The following is a 16,439-nucleotide window of genomic DNA, read 5'->3' as shown; positions in this document are numbered from 1 at the left end:
AGTAAAAATCTTCTACACAGCAAAGGAAACAATCGACAAAACTAAAAGGCAGCCTATGGAATGGGAGAAGATATTTTCAAAGGACATATCTGATAATGTTACAGGATTTGTGTCCCCTTAGTGGCCACGGGTCTTGGCCACACTGGTTTGAAGAATGAAGTCATAGACCAGAAAGAGTGGTGAGCAGCAAAGTTAAATTTACTGAGCAAGTGTAAAAAAGCCCCTGGAGAGGGAGAGGGACCTGAGTGAGTTGCCTCCAGAGTTTCTAAGGTAAGGGGGTTTTATGAGCTCTTTTGAGGAACTATCTTAAGCAATCAGGGTGTGCTGAATCATGCCAATCAGGGCTTTGGTCATGTATTGTCTACCTATGGATTAATGTCCACATGCTGATGGTCTTTTTTTGCTAACATCTGGAGGCTTATGTCTTAACTGTCACTTGCCCCTGACATTGATAAATGCTTTTGTGGTTAGTTGTCTTCTTTTAGGACATTTTGCAGAGGTCATTTCTGTAAAGGCTGCAAAGCAGAATGTCAGGGCAGTCCTGTCAAAGCTGCAAAACAGGATGTCAGTGCTGTTTTATCTTAGCCATCCTGACTCTATATTTCCTTGTTGAGGACCCTGGCCCTGACCACCTAACAGTCCAACTAACTCCTAACAATAAAGGGTTAGTACACAAAATCCGTAAAGAATTTATAAAACATGGGGCACCTGGGTTCTCTATTGGTTAAGTGTCTGACTCTTAATTTTGGCTGAGGTCATGATCTCAGGGTGGTGAGATCCAGCTCCGTGTTAGGCTCTGTGTTGGGCTCTGCACTGGGCATGGAGCCACTTAAGATTGTCTCTTTCTCTTTCTTTGCCACCCCCCTGCCTAAAAACAGCAACAAACAAACAAACAAACAAACAAAAACAACAACAAAACTTATAAAACTCAACACCCAAAATACAAATCCAGTTTAAAAGTGGACAGAAGAAATGAACAGATATTTTTTTAAAGAAGACATACCGATGGCTAGCAGATGCATGAAAAGATGCTCAACATCACTCATCATCGGGGAAGTACAAATCAGAAGTACAATAAGACATTACCTCACACCAGTCAGTATGGCTAAAATTAACAACACAGGAAAAAACAGGTGTTGGTGAAGATGTGGAGAAGAGGAAACCCTCCTGCACTGCTGGTGGTACTGCAAAACTGGGGCAGCCACTCTGGAAAAGAGTATGGAGGGTCGGGGCACCTGGGTGGCTCAGTGGGTTAAGCCTCTGCCTTGGGCTCAGGTCATGATCCCAAGGTCCTGGAATTGAGCCCCGCATCGGGCTCTCTGCTCAGCAAGGAGCCTGCTTCCCCTCTCTCTCTGCCTCTCTGCCTACTTGTGGTCTCTGTCTGTCAAATAAATAAATAAAATCTTAAAAAAAAAAAAAAAAGAGTATGGCAGTTCCTCAGAAAGTTAAAAATAGAACTACCCTATCATCCAGCATTTGCATGACTAGGTATTTACCCACATGATACAAAAATACTAACTTGAAGGGATACATGCACTCCAATGTTTATAGCAGCGTTATCAACAATAGCCAAATCATGAAAAGAGCCCAAATGTCCATCGATTGATGACAGGATAAAGAAGATGTAGAATATATATACAACGGACTATTATTCAGCCATCAGAAAGAATGAAATCTTGTCCTTTGCAACATTGATGGAAGTACAGAGTATCATGCTAAGCAAAATAAATCGGTCAGAGAAAGACAAATATGATGTCACTCACATGTGGATTAAGAAACAAAACCATTGATAACAGGGGGGAAAGAGGGAGGCAAATCAAGAAACAGACTCTTAACTGTAGAGAACAAACTGAAGGTTACTAGAAGGGGGTAGGTGGGGGGATGGGTTAAATAGGTGGTAGGGATTAAGAGTACACTAGCAATGAGAACTGGGTGTTATATGAAAGAGTTGAATCACTAAATTGTACAGCTGAAACTAATATTACACTATTACACTGACTAGAAATAAAATTCTAAATACAAATAGGAAAATCACAAAATTGTTCGAATATCCCGACTTACCTAGGAATGAAAAACCTCTTATTAGGAGGATGGTGAGCAGCGCAGAGGTCTGAGCTTCTCAGGATTCTCTATATCTTATTGTAATTGTAGTCAGTTTTGACTTTCTAAACATTGGTTTAATATTTTATTAATTACTATATATTATTATTTTAAATATTACACATTCATTAAGATTTACCCATGTATTTATCTTTTCTGTCGTTCCTCATTTCTTCCTGTTTCATTGCACTTTCTATCTGGAACAATTTAACTTCATCTTTTTTTCTTTTCTTTAAGAAAGAGAGCATGGGGGCACCTGGGTGGCTCAGTGGTTAAAGCCTCTGCCTTCTGCTCAATTCATGATCCCAGGGTCCTGGGATCAAGCCTCACATCGGGCTCTCTGCTCAGCAGGGAGCCTGCCTCCTCCTCCTCTCTCTCTGCCTGCCTCTCTGTCTACTTGTGATCTGTCTGTCAAATAAATAAAAATCTTTAAGAACCTTGAAGTTAAAAAAAAAGAAAGAAAGAAAGAAAGAAAGAAAGAGCATGTGCACGTATGAGTAGGGGTGAGGGGCAGAAGAGGGAGATAATCCTAAGCAAGTTCCATGGCCAGCGTAGAGCCCATCTTGAAGCTCACTTTTCACAACCATCATCATGGCCTGAGAGGAAATCAGGAGTCCAACACTTAACCAAGGGAGCCACCCAGGTGCCCCTGAAACAATTTACCTTCTGACTAAAGAACTCCCATTACTATTTCTTTTTCATTATTGATATTTCTTTAGTATAAATTGGTGAATATTTCTCAGGTTTTTTAAAATTTGAAAATATCCTTATATTGCTTGCATTTTTAAGAAGACATTTTCAGTGAGTGTCAAATTCCCGTTACTGTTCTTGTCTTCTTGCTCTGATGTTAGGTGTCATTTTATGTTTGTGGCCTACCTTCTTTTGTTAAGAATTCAAAATCTGTCTTTTTGCTGCTATTTTGAAGATCATGTATCTTTTTCCTCTAGATTGTATTAATATTTCCTTTGTTTTTGTTTTTTGGGGGTTTTTTGACCAGTTTTACTATGATGTACTTCATTTTATCTGCATATTCATTTTATCTGTATTTAATCTGAACGGGGTTTATAACCTCCTGAATTCATGGCTTGACATTTTGTAAAATTCTGTCACTTGATCTTCAAATTCTGTTTCTGCTTCATTTGTCTCATCTGGATTTTTTTTCCCTTTTTTGTTTTTTTTGATACATTTCAATCATATATATAAGTATTTCACCATTTCCCATACATCTCTTATGTTTCTTCTTTTTTAAGATTTTTTTTTACTTTTCCAGTTTCTTTTCTCTCTGTTCTTTGCAGTGGATATTTTCTCCCAGTCTATGTTCTGATTTACTAAAGCTCTCTTTAATTGTTCCCCATTTGCTTTAATTAACTTTTAAATTTTAGTTATTAGGTTTTTATCAGTTCTATAATTTATTTTTGAAGAATTTTTATGTTTTCCAGATTTATGCTGAGATTTTATTTTGTCATCTAATTTATCAAACATATTAATATATTATATAAGGGTCATGTATAATAATTCCAATATTTGGATTTCCAATGAATATATTACTTATAATGTGTTTTTCTCTTGCTTTTCTGTCATGTTTCATGTCCTGGTACACATAGTAATGTGTACCATTTGATTTATAGCCAGACAATATATATGACAAATTATAGAGATAATTTAAGACTCTAGACAATACCATCTTCCAGAGAGAATCTATTTTTGTTTAGCAATTGGATAAGAGAAAGATTAATTGTAATTTCATCAAAGATTTAATTGATTGGATGCCAGCCTTCATTATATTTGAGGGCACATCTAGCCCTTCTGGAGTTTCAAGTTAGGACTGGAGTGTTCACCCAGGCCTCTCCTTCTTGGTGGGCCTCAAGTCCAATTTTTGCTACCAACACTGTAAGACTGTTGGAAACTCCGCTCAACTCTTCAGCCTCTGCCTTCTGCTTACAAATAGGCAAATCTAAAGAGCCAAAGCCAAATTGGGCTCCCTTCTCTGTACTTTCATTCTGTCTTGGCCTAAGTTCCCTAGAAAAGAATTGTTTGTTGGGAGGTGTACCCCTGAGATAGTGAAAGTAAAGGGAAAAAGAAAGTTGGGCAAAAAGGAAGGAAAAGTGAATATAAACCCGTGTCTTATTGCAGAGGACCACAGCTACATGAACCGTCTAGGGACAGCCTTGTCTTAGAGCACTCTGTCAGATGGAGAAAGGGAGAGGAATTTATTCAGTGGCTTCCTCCCTGAATGACTTATCTTTCACTGGTCAACTTTTATCCCATAAGGCATTAACTTCTATGCATTTCCAGGTTTTTCAACTGGCCTCTTCAGACCCACTGGAGAAATGGAATTCTATGCCCTGCAGCATGTTGCTTCATCCAACTCAAGTACTAGGGAGAGAAATCAGATACTTGCTGAGTGCAGTGGGGGGCCCGTGGCCATAGCTGCTGCAGCTCCACCTGCATCAGGCACAAAGGAAGCCATGCTGGTGCCTGGCACTTACCCTGCAGCTGAGGCAGGTTGTAGAGTGGTTGATGAACCAGTGGTGACCTCAGGTCCATAGCAAGTTTGAGGACCTGGAAGACTGATAGGGCTTAGAAGATTTGAGAAGTTTCCTCAATTTGTCCAATGTGCTTTCTCCCAGGAATCTTGATCTCGTGGCTTCAGAATTCTCCAGTGTCTTCAAACTGATGGTTTTATATATTGTCCAGAATTTTAAATTCTCAAAGGGAGGTTTGACTTACAACCAAGTACTCCCTGTTACTAGAAAATTAAAAAAAAAAAAAAAAGTGATCTTTCCAAGATCTTATTATAGTAATACAAAATGTTTATCCTATGCACCACTGACCCCCAAACATAGGTGAAAACTAGTTGACATTAGATTTACAGTAAAATTAATGGAGAATCAAAATGTCATGTTCTCACTTGTAGATATAAATCACCCCTGAATTTTACATTGACTCCTCAGAAAAGTTCAGTCAGTATTTTTCAGTCAATGTCAAGCTGCCCTTGATTTTCTCGGATTAAGCCACTGACCATATTACTCATCTAATGGAAATTCCCACCCTGACTTAAGTACTAATCATGGGTGGTGCCATAAAAGGGCATAAAATTTACCAGCTACATCATCCCCAAGGCAGAAGAGTCATAACTGGTTTAATCCTGATTGCTTCAAAAATTCAATTGATACTGATGAATATCTCTCCTTCCCCTTCCCAGCTATAAACCTACTTCTAGTCTAAACTAGCCTGAGATCAACTCCTTGTGAAATACTGTAAGGATTTTAGAATCTCCTCACCTGTTGCTGTAAAACATTACTGACTATATGAACCCTACAGATATTATTTCCTTTTTTTTTTAAGATTTTATTTATTTATTTGACAGACAGAGATCACAAGTAGGCAGGGAGGCAGGCAGAGAGAGAAAGGAGGAAGCAGGTTCCCTGCTGAGCAGAGAGCTGATGTGGGGCTCGGTCCCAGGACCCTGGGATCATGACCTGAGCCGAAGGCAGAGGCTTAACCTACTGAGCCACCCAGGCACCCAAAGATATTATTTCTTAATGAAACCACCTTATAGAAGTTTACTATGGTATCAGTTCTGTATTTTATGTAATATGCAAGAGAATGTATCAGTGGAAGGAACTCTATTAGGAGTTTTAGGTAAGAGTCTATTCTCCTACTTGTTACCTTCTCAGGACACCTACAATGGATCTCCTAATGTAAAGATCACCTTTTAGAGAATGGTAATAGATGCATGCTTATTGATAAAAACCATGGAAATCCAGAGAAAGATAGCTTTCTCCAAAATAACACTAAAGAGATTTTAGGGTAGTAACCCTTCTTTACTTCTTCCCAACCTGTCATTTGTCACCACCATGGGTCATCCTCGCTACTGTAATTTGAATGTGTGGTCACTGGGAAATGTTGACCTTTCCAAAGAGAAGAAGAACTTTCTTCAGTAAAGGGAATATGTATGGCTGTGGTTCCTGCTAGAAACTAACTTACAGCCCTCATCTCAATATTAATAAATACTTTAATCACAAAATGGTGTATGGAGTTTAAAAACTACGTGTGCAGTATGCTCTCATTTATTTGATATGTATGTCTGTAAAACTTTACATGCATGTATGAGGATATACACTAAAATGTTAAATGTTTTATCAGGATGGAAATTATGGGAGCAATCTAATTTCTATGAACTTATTAATACTGTCATCATTTTACTTAATATGTACTTTTTTTTCCAAAACACTTTAAAAAAAAACTGCTTGCCAGATGTTGGGCTTTTCTAGGTACAATACATGTGTTACGCTCCTCTAGGCAATTAGATCAGGTAATAAACATGAAATGCATAGAACAGGCCTGGCACATAGTCTATTCTAAATAAATGTTAGCTATTGTGTTTACTATATAGAAAATTAAACTCATCTTTTTCACAAACTGCAAATTTTAAATATCTATATTTAGGGTCTTTTTTTTTTTTTTTTTTTTTTTTTTAAGTATATGTGCTGCCGAAGCAAGCACTATATTTAGGGTCTTAAAGAACTACAGATCTACAAAGACACCAAATGATCTACTAGGGATGCTTGCCTCTCTCTTTCTCTCTCTCTCTCTTTTTTTTTTTTAAGTGAAGTATAATTGAAACAGGGAAAAAAGATTTATGATAACCTGTAAGCAAAGAAATATGCGGTTGGAAGTCAGCAACTCTGTGAATGCTGTCACTGGTTAGCTAAGGTTATTTAAGCTGGGCAGAAAAGAATGAAAAAATATCTGCAGAGGAAAATGATGGGCAAAAGAAGAGTGGAAGAGAGAAGAGATGGCAGAAATGGAAAGGAAAGGAAAAATTAGAAAGAATGTAAAAACTCATTGGAGAAGGAGAAAAGGAGAAGATAAAATGTAAGTGACAAATGAAAGAGGGGCATCTACAAAAACCAATCAGTGTTACTTACATTTGCCAGGTGTTCTGCTAAGTGTTTTACAAGAAATGGCTCATTTAATTATTAGAACAATCTTCTGAAATTAGCATTTTATTATCCCTACTTAACAGAGGAGAAAACTAAGATTTTCAGGATTTAAGTGATTTTTTTCCCCAGATCATGAATTGTATCTCTTTAATAAGATTATATCCACAAAAAAAAAAAATGATTTTCTTTGAGCCTTCTTTGGTCTGATTTGTCTTTTGAGGGGTATGTTGTCAGATCTTTCCAGATTATAAAATAAAAAACCAAAATACCTTCCCCTTGCCTGATGTCCTCTATCTGGTCATTATTTACTATCAATCTGTGAAGCAAGCAGGCTTATTAAGGTTCAGAGCAACTTAATATGAAGAGAAATGTGAGGCCTAACTTTAATACTATGTCCATATTTTCTAAATTAAAAATTAAATTGTTAATTTTAAGACACTATATTTGCAAACTTATTATGTGTGAAATTTTGGTAAGGTGTAAAGAGAAAAATCACAAAACACTTTTTTGAAAAGCATCAAATTAAATAAAATTTGTTTGGCTCCAGAATTTTAATACTGTTACCATAATACCTGACATCTATGTCACTCCTCATTTAGTAAGAAAATGAGGGGGAATTTTTAAATTTTAAATTTTAAAAACAAACAATTTTTAAATTTTAAATTTTTAAAAACTTAAAAAACTTTAAAAAACTTTAAAATTTTAAATTTTAAAAATTTAAAAAAATTTTTTAATTTTAGTAAGAAAAAATTGTTTGTTTTTAGAAAGAGCTTAAGAGAAAAAATAGTCCCTGTGAGGTTTTATACTTTTTGCAACCTTTGGTTAAAAAAGAGTTCTAGGGTGCGCCTGGGTGGCTCAGCGGGTTAAAGCCTCTGCCTTCGGCTCGGGTCATGATCCCAGCGTCCTGGGATCGAGCCCCACATCGGGCTCTCTGCTCTGTGGGGAGTCTGCTTCCTCCTCTCTGCCTGCCTCTCTGCCTACTTGTGATCTCTGTCTGTCAAATAAATAAAATCTTAAAAAAAAAAAAAAAAAGAGTTCTAGGTTGGTAGTCATAGGGTCTGGGTTATTAAGCTCCTGCTCTGTCAACTGTGCAATCATTGCCTCAGCCCCTAATTTCTCTGAGTCTTAGTTTCCTGTGGAATGAAAGTTTAGATAGTATGTTTAGGTAATATGTTTGCAAAGATCCTAGGACCATGTAGCCTATAAAAAATAAGGGAGGGAATTCTCCTGTGATGAGAATTAGGTCATAAGGAACTTTAAAATTAATATTTTAATGTTTCTAGTAACACTTTGCTAGAAATAAAAATCACAAGTTAAATGATGATTGTTGACTTTTACTTGATGCCATAAGTGATAGGAGACATAGTAATGGTAGATGATTAAACTGAACAAAAGAAACAAAATAAGGGCACCTGACAGGCTCAGTTTGTAGAACATGTGACTCTTGAGGTCAGGGTCATGAGTTCAAATCGCACATTGGGCATAGAGCTTACTTAAAATGAAACAATCATCCATAAGCGTCAAGTTAGTAAACACTATTCATCTTCAGTATTTTGTAATATTTTGTATAAGACATGCAATAGTCAACAGCTTGGTCAAAACTGAAGTAATCCAAAGAGAGTTTCATGCATTTTACTGATCTAAATGATAGGAATCACTGGAGTAACACAAAGTTAAAGTATTTTGGGAAGTCAGGAGGGTGTGGCGGAAGGAGAAGAAATAATTACTCAATAGCTCTTACTTGAGCTGAATAATTACTCAATAGCTCTAAACTGAACCATCCTTCAGTTAAGTCAAATAACACCAACACATTACTATGTTAAGATTCAATAACTTGATACTTAAGATACTTGTTTCCAATTTAAAGATTTGGAAAACTTGGGGTGCCTGGGAGGCTCAGTTGGTTTACCACTGGGCTCTTGGTTTTGGCTCAGGTCATGATCTCAGGGTCATGATCCGGGTAATGAAATAGAGTCTTGCTTTGGGCTCCCTGTTCAGCAGGAAGTCTGCTTCTCTCCCTTTCCCTCTGTTCTTCCCTCACTCATGTGCTCTCTCTCACACACAAATAATTAAATAAGTCTTTAAAAGAAAAAAGATTTGGAAATCATGAAAAGTAGAAAACTTGATAAAAAAATTTTGGGGAAAAAATTTTATTTATTTATTTGAGAGAGAAAGAGATAGCACACAGAGGGAGAGGGAGAAGCAGACTCCTTGCTGAGCAGAAAGTCTGAAGTGGGACTTGATTCCAGGACCCCCTCAGATCACAACCTGAGCTGAAGGCAGACACTTAATTGACTCAGCCACCCAGGTGCCCATGAGGAAAAAGAACATTTTAATTAAGTTTTTAAATAGTTATGTTCCTGAAATCAGTGAGTGAATATTTCGTTTCAAGCAACAGAAGACACTGCTGAAAGTGGCTTTAAAAATAGGGTTTTGCAAAATGGAATTGGAAGGGAGACAAACCATAAGTGACTCTTAATCTCACAAAACAAACTGAGGGTTGCTGGGGGGAGGGGCGTTGGGAGAAGGGGGTGGGATTATGGACATTGGGGAGGGTGTGTGCTTTGGTGAGTATTGTGAAGTGTGTAAACCTGGTGATTCACAGACATGTACCCCTGGGGATAAAAATATATGTTTATAAAAAATAAAAAATTTTAAAAAAATAGGGTTTTGTTACTTTATAACCCAGAAATCTGGAGGAAACTATTTCCAGGTTTGTTAGAGCAGTTCCATGATTTATCAGTGTCAGGACGCCCTATATGCCATACGTGGTACATTGATTGACTCCATACCTTCATGCTTGCAAGATGTTTCCCCGTGTTCCAGGAACATGTGTAAATATGACAATGTTTGGGGCCCAAAACGGAGTCCCATGGGTCACTTTTTGTTAGAGAAGAAACCTTTTTCCAGACTCCTTGTTTCCCACTGCCCAGAACTGGTGCCCTTGCCACAAAGGGCATGCCCAGGGTCTAGCAAAGCAGTGCCCGCCATTTCCATTTCATAAAAGCCATGCGTTGCCACCATGGAAAAGGGGGTATGCAGCCAACACACCCACTATTACATGTTGGTCTATGTCCTTCCAAACATTTCCTCCTCATAGAGTTTTTATCTGCACTGCTTAAATCATACTCTGTATCCTGCCTTTATACTTGTAACCTGACTTTATACTTCATATTTTACCATACGTATTTGTCCCACAGTAATAGTCTTTGGAAATTTTATTTTAAATGGTGACATAACATTCCATGCCAAGAAACATACCCTAATTGACTTAACTTGTCCTAAGCAGCATTCCTTTCATTTACACAATACTTAACTGGGTAGTAAGCACTGTATACCAGAGGCTTTACACCAGGGCCTCTAATCTTGACAACATTCCAGCAAGGTAGCTATTATCATTTCGCATATACAAATGAGGACACTGGATCTCAGAGGAGTTAAAGCTCACTGATACTCCTGTTGGTCCACGGCAGAATCGGGAACTTGAGCTCAGGCCCACCTAATTCCCACACCAACTAACACAATGATATTTATCCAACATTGTTGTGAAGGGCAAAAAAGAAATTAAAGCCCAAATGAGTGGGCCAATTCATAAATATAAATTAGGTAAGTTTTCTCTTGAGCAAAACCAACCAGAGCAAACCAAACAAAAACCCGAATTCATGCAGGCAACCAGCAAGTGGCCACAAAGCTGTAATGGGAATGTAGCTCTATAAACATGTATGTGAAGTTACAATTCATCATCTTACTTTTAGTAAAGAGCATCAGTCCTTACTCAATTTGCCTCAGTAGTTACATCAAGCTGATTGTGACATCTTGTTTTTCATAAACCTTGATCAGGCTTATTGTCATGCTTTGTTCTTCATCGTACTCATCATTTCTTCCTACAGTTGCCCCTGACAGTGTAACTAGCACATACAATTAATTAGTCACATTCTTCAGCTTCCTCGGGAAGGTTAGATCAAGTTCAGCTCCTCAAAGCACCAATTAGAAAAAGCTCCCGATTTAAATCTTTGAGGCCTAAATAAATTCCATTAGCCAATGGAACATTCTATAAACCATGTATTTTTACAGTATTTCCTATGTTACACTTTGTCCATATCCTCAAGCAAGGGGCAGTCTTTTTGTTCTAAAGATATTAAGAATTCCACACGGTTTCCATAGGTGTCAGCAGTTAAATGGAATACGTGAGTAAAAAATGAAAAACAGGGGCGCCTGGATGGCTCAGTCAGTTAAGTGTCTGCCTTCAGCTCAGGTCATGATCCTGGGGTCCTGAGATCAAGCCTGTTTCAGGCTCCTTGCTTAGTGGGGAGTTTGTTTCTCCCTCTGCCTGCTGCTCCCCCTGCTTGTGCTCACTCGCTGGCTCTCTATCTCTGTCAAATGAATAAATAAGATCTTTAAAAAAAAAGAAAAGGGGGAAGGAAAGCAAGCAAAGATGGAATAAAGAAATGAACACACAGGGCAAGAGAAAAGTGGACAGTGCTAAAGTTCCTGTCAATTCTGTTGTGATAGAATAAATTCTAGGCCAGACTGAAAAACAGCACAGGGCACATGTGTCTAGCCCTCCAACAGGACCAGCAGAGACGCAGCCAAAAGGAACTGCTGTCACTGACTGAGTCACTTCAGGTTACGGTCTCTGAGGACTTCCCCTCCACCCTCCCCCAGAGACTTGGGCTCCTGGTTACAACAAACTCCCTCCCGTATGGTTTCAGGCACTTTGGGCCTAGTCCACTTTGTTTTCCTATCCTGTTCCAGGACCTGCCCCAAAGGGCTTTCCCAAATACCACCTCTTTTCTTTTCTTTTTTTTTTTTTTAAAGATTTTATTTATTTATTTGACAGGGAGAGATCACAAGTAGGCAGAGAGGCAGGGGGGGGTGGGGGGGTGGGGGCGGGGTGGGGCTGGAAGCAGGCTCCCCACTGAGCAAGGAACCTGAAACAGGCTTGATCCCAGGACCCCGAGATCATGACCTGAGCCAAAGGCAGCGGCTTACCCCACTGAGCCACCCAGGCGCCCCTATACCACCTCTTTTCAATGACAAGTCCTCACTTCTTACTTCCACACGCCCCTGCTGTTCTTGCCTAATGGTGTGGGTGGTGCCGGGAGAAGGGTGACAAAAAAAGGCTTCCTCCGGACTTGACACAGCAAAGCCAAGTAGGAAACGATGCTGGCAGCTTTCCCGGTGAGGCCAGACATGCACTAAAAAGTGTTGACAGTATGGCAGATGGGAAATCAGTCTCTCAGAGAGCAGGGAACACTCACAGAGCCTCGCAGCCACGTTGTCCTCTGCCCTAGTTATCAGGGGTTCCCTAGAGTCAATAAATCCAAACGTTCTCAGTCTGTCTGGCCACACCAAGATAATTTATAGGATTCAGCTTCATCGTGGTTTTTTGTCTCATCCTGATAGAAGCCTCTGGAAGGAGAAAGGAATTCATAAATTTGCTTCAGTTTAATCTTTGTGACTAACCAGGAAAAAAATGTTGTTCCTACTTTTTCTCCATGTTAGATTACTAATGTTCCCACTTGGCACCTCATTAATAATCCAATGCTACAAGTCTGGGTTTTATTTGAGACAGGAGCAAAATCATGTGTAAACAAAGATGTGAGAAATAAATCTTATTGGAATATTCAACATATATAATTATATATATTACATAATATATGATTTATAATATATACTATATAATTATATTTATGAAAACTCTTACTGGGATATAGTATATATTATGATTATATTTTATAATTATTTATTAGATAAGATTCATTAGCCAATTTTACAAGTTCATAAAAGAAGAAGAATAGATTTTGGATAAATACAGATGTCTGGCTTTCATTATAAGCAGAGTAACAAAGGACAACTTGACTAACTTTTCAGGCATCAATAAGTTTTTTTCATCACTGAAATGAAGGTGATGATATCTACCTCAGATGGATGTTAAGAATTATGAGAGAGGATGTCTATTGAGTGTATGGTATAAAATGAATGAAATAAAATATTAGTTCCCTTTCCTCTCTAACCCATCAGCCCAACAGAACATAGATTTTTTTTAAGCTTTTCAGTCAGTCAGCAAATATATTGAAATATTAAAATATTATGACTATCAAAGAGTTTACAATCTAGTTAGGGATATAATGTTAAGTCACATGGAATAACAAGAGAACAATAGAGTTCACAATTTAATCAAATAATCAATTATGCAACTTATGGTTCCAGTTAATGAATTATAATTGTTGAGAAAAATGAAATAAAAATGGATGAAAGGTTTTTTGTCATGTAGTCTTTCCCTCTTCTAGAATCTTCTAGGCATTCCGCAGAGCAAGAAATAAGTCTGAGTTAAAACTTAACTGTATAAAAATATTAATATATATTTTTCTATATAAAAATAGACTGACAGATATACTTGACAACATTTTTAGGGGTGCTCCAGACAAAGTTCTAAAATCTCTTTCAAAAACAGAAAAATCCTCTTAAGAATCCATGTTAAAATCAACCTCTCCTTCTGACCTTCTTATAATCCTCTAATGTTTTGTTGCAACTTTGTGCCTATCATGATGATTATAAAATCATTTTATATAGATGAATTGTCCCATGCTTATTTGCATTTGATAAAAAATAATCAAAATGTATAAAATAGTAAGAATCCCCAAGCTCCCTTCTACTCCCATTCACCAAAGAAGCAGATAGTCTATCAAATGCCAAAAATAATAAAAATATGCAAATCTCCCTTTGGAACTATCCCAGGGATCAAAACTCTATAGGGAAAAAAATACAAATCTGTAAGGCTTTCCATCTTTGCCTTTTACCTTTAAAGCAGTTGATAAAAAAAAATTTGCATTTGTAAAAGCATTTTCATATGATTCATGAATCAAGTTCCTTCTTGGCCATCTAATACAAACCCAGGATGTTATTTACTGTGTCTATAGAAACTACTCTTCCATACATCTCTGGCCAATTCTTTGCCATCTGCTAAGGAACTATGTATGATGGTTTTACTCTCAAGAATCAGACAAAATCCTAAGTGTGGCAGAAAGGTGAAAAGTATCATCTGGATAAAAACCCAATAAACTCGGTAAAAATTAAAGAAAAGAATAAAGTAACTTATACATATTCTGCTGACTATGTGCCAGACACTGTTCAAAACATTTTATGATTGGAGCCCCTGGGGCACTGAGAATGTTTTTGATGAGATTAATATTCATATCAGTGGACTTTGAGTAAGGCAGATTGCCCTCCATAATGCAAGTGAGCTTCTTAGAATCCACTGAAGGCCTGATAGAACGAAAGACAGACTGACAGTTAATGGTCTGACTCTTGGTTTGGGCTCAGGGTGTAAGTTCAAGGTCACAGGATAGAGCTCTGCGCTCAGCGCTCAGTCCGCCTGATTCTCTCCCCCAATCCCTCTACCTCTTCTCCCCCCTCAAATAAATGAGCAAATCTTTAAGAAACACCCCACATGTTATATTTCATTTAATTCTCCTAATAGTCCTATGCTGCAAATATAACCATCCCCATTTTTTAAATGAGAAAAGTGAGTTGAGAGACCGTCACTTACTCAAGGTCAGAGAATTATAAGTCAGCATTCGAAAGGATAAATGATTGTTCCCAAATGGGTGTTTCAGAAGCAGTAAATTTTGAGTGAGTATGTAGAATCTGTAGCTGGTATAATTAAAGAATGGAGTATTCTGTTCAGAAATTCCTTTAAATGTACATTTTTGCCAACCTCCCTTTAAAATAAATTAGTCTACTTTCTTTTCATATAAATGATACATGTCTGTATATGTTTATATACTACATAGAACAAATCATATATATGTGGTTTATTTTAAGGAATTGGCTCACATGATTATGATGGCTGCAAAGTCCAAAATCTGCAGGGTGGACCAGCAGCCTGGAGACCCACAGAAGAGCCATGCAATTTAAGTCTAAAGGCCATCTGCTGGCAGAATTCCCTCCTGCCCTGGGAAGGTCAGTCTGTCTTTCGTTCTATCAGGCCTTCAGTGGGCCAAATTATGTACTGACCACTGGACAGAACTCAGAATTTGGTTTTGTAAGTAAATCCTGAATAGTATTAGCTTTATTTGTGATCTACCTCTTTCTCTTAAAGCCTGAGAGCAAAACAAAACAAAAATTAAATTAATCAAGATGCTCAAGTAAAATGAGATATTTCTTCACATAAATACTGTACCCATTTATCTTCCTATCTGAGGTCTACCAAAAAGTTGAAGAGTAGGACATGCTTTAAAAGTCATTTTTGGGAAGGATTTTATTTTTTGTTCATTTATTAATCAGAGGGATAGAGAGACAGAACAAGTAGGCAGAGTGATAGGCAGAGGGAGAGGGAAAAGCAGAGTCTGCACTGAGCAGGGAGCCTGATGCTGGGCTCAATCCCAGGACCCTGGGATCATGACCTGAGTCAAGGGTAGATGCGTAACCAACTCAGCCACTCAGGCCCCCCTTGGACATGCTTTCAAATTCATGTTATGAGACCCACATTATCTTGATACCACAATCAGACAAGGACACCACACACAAAAAAGGAAATATCAGGCTAATGGACATAATGAGCACAAATGTAAAAATTCTCAAGAAAATATTAGCTAATCAAATTCAACAATACATTAAAAAGATCATACACCATAATCAAGTGGAATTTGTTCCAGGGTTGCAAGGATAGGTCAGCATATGCAAATCAATCAATGATACAACACATCAACAAAATGAAGGATGAAAATCATATTATCATTTCAATAGATGCAGAAAAAGCATCTGACAAAATTCAACATTCATTTATGATAGAAACTCTCAACAAAGTGAGTACAAAGGGAACATGCCTGAATATGCTAAAGGCCACATATGACAAACCCATGGCTAACATCATACTCATCAGTGAAAAGCTGAAAGCTTTTCCTGTAAGGTCGAAAACAACACAAGGATGCCCACTGTCTCCAGTCATACTCAACATAGTACATACCTCATAGACGTTGCAGGTTTGGTTCCAAACCACCACAATAAAACAAATATTACCAAAAATGGAGTCAAGTAGATTTTCTGGTTTCCCAGTGCCATAAAATTTATGTTTACATTATAATCTATTAAGTGTGCAATAGCATTATATCTTAAAAAACAATGTGCAAACCCTAACTAAAAACGTTAACCATTGTCTGAGTTTGAAAGATTGTGAGAATTACAGAATGTGACACAGAGACATAAAGTGAGCAAATGTTTCTGGGAAAAATGGCTCTGATAGACTTGTTCAACATAGAGTTGCCACACACATTTGATTTGTATAAAACATAGTATTCACAAAGTGCAGTGAAGTGAAGCACGATAAAACAAAATGTGCCTATTGTGGAAGTCCTAGCCACAGCAGCTAGGTGAGGGGGAAAAGGC

This window comes from Mustela lutreola, chromosome 2, assembly GCF_030435805.1.
Source record: "Mustela lutreola isolate mMusLut2 chromosome 2, mMusLut2.pri, whole genome shotgun sequence".
In the NCBI taxonomy this organism is placed as follows: domain Eukaryota; kingdom Metazoa; phylum Chordata; class Mammalia; order Carnivora; family Mustelidae; genus Mustela; species Mustela lutreola.
This window is presented reverse-complemented; position numbering follows the sequence as displayed.